General features: G+C 40.7%; 1 non-coding gene across 1 annotated transcript; it reads right to left on the bottom strand.

The window, feature by feature from the left end:
• Positions 1 to 563: 563 nt before the first annotated feature.
• Positions 564 to 666, bottom strand: LOC148567214 (small nucleolar RNA R71). The gene has a single exon (XR_015882516.1). It is a non-coding gene; the product is annotated as a small nucleolar RNA R71 (small nucleolar RNA).
• Between the last annotated feature and the right edge of the window lie 563 nt (positions 667 to 1,229).

Raw genomic sequence — 1,229 nt, 5'->3', positions numbered from 1 at the left:
TTCTTATTTATGAGCAGGAATAGGGATAAAGAACCTCTCTTTGATCCTGATCCTGATCTTGAACCTGAGAGGATCCTAAGGAAGCATCTGCAACAAGTTAAAGTACAACACTCCGGAAGAGATCTCACAAAATTTTTCGAACAAGAAACTGAAAATACAAACATGGTAGCCAAAGAGAATAATGGAGGAGATGCAAGGAAGGTTCTTGGTGACTTTACTGCACCCACTTCTAACTTCTATGGAAGAAGCATCTCCATACCTGCCATTAGAGCAAATAACTTTGAGCTTAAGCCTCAGTTAGTCTTTCTAATGCAACAGAAATGCAAATTTCATGGACTTTCACTGGAAGATCCACATCAATTCCTATGAGAATTCTCACAAATCTGTGATACTGTTAAGACTAATGGAGTGGATTCTGAGGTCTACAGACTTATGCTTTCCCCTTTTCTGTCAGAGACAGAGCTAGGATATGGTTGGATTCTCAACCTAAGAAAAGCCTAGACTCTTGAGAAAAGTTGGTCAATGATTTCTTGGCCATGTTCTTTCCACCTCAGAAAATGAGCAAGCTCAGGGTGGAAGTTTAAACCTTTAGACAAAAGAGGGTGAATCCCTCTATGAAGTTTGGGAAAGATACAAGCAATTGATCAGGAGATGTCCTCCTGACATGCTCTCAGAATGGACTATCCTAGGTATTTTCTATGATGGTCTATCTGAGATGTCCAAGATATCATTGGACCATTTTGCTGGTGGATCAATCCACTTGAAGAAAACGTCTGAAGATGCACAGGAACTCATTGAAATGGTTGCAAACAACCAATTTATGTACACTTCTGAGAGAAACCCTATGAACAATGGGGTAGCTCAAAAGAAAGGAGTCCTAGAGGTTGACACTCTGAATGCCATATTGGCTCAGAACAAGATCTTGACTCAACAGGTTAATATGATCTCTCAGCATTTGACTGGAATGCAAACTATAGTTGGAAGCACTCAAGACACCTCTTATAAAGGAGATGCCTATGATCCAGATCAACCCATGATGGAGGAGGTGAATTACATGGGAGAACCCTATGGAAACACCTACAACTCCTCATGGAAAAATCATCCTAACCTCTCATAGAAGGATCAATAGAAGCCTCAGCAAGGCTTCAACAATAATCAAGGTGGAAGAAACCAGAATAGGTTCAACAACAGACCACCATTCCCATTTGCTCAGCAACAGATGGAGACTT

The sequence above is a fragment of the Arachis ipaensis genome, chromosome B4, assembly GCF_059453495.1.
Source record: "Arachis ipaensis isolate K30076 ecotype BB chromosome B4, ASM5945349v1, whole genome shotgun sequence".
NCBI lineage: Eukaryota > Viridiplantae > Streptophyta > Magnoliopsida > Fabales > Fabaceae > Arachis > Arachis ipaensis.
Note: the sequence above shows the minus strand (reverse complement) of the source record. Positions and strands in the feature narration are given on the sequence as shown.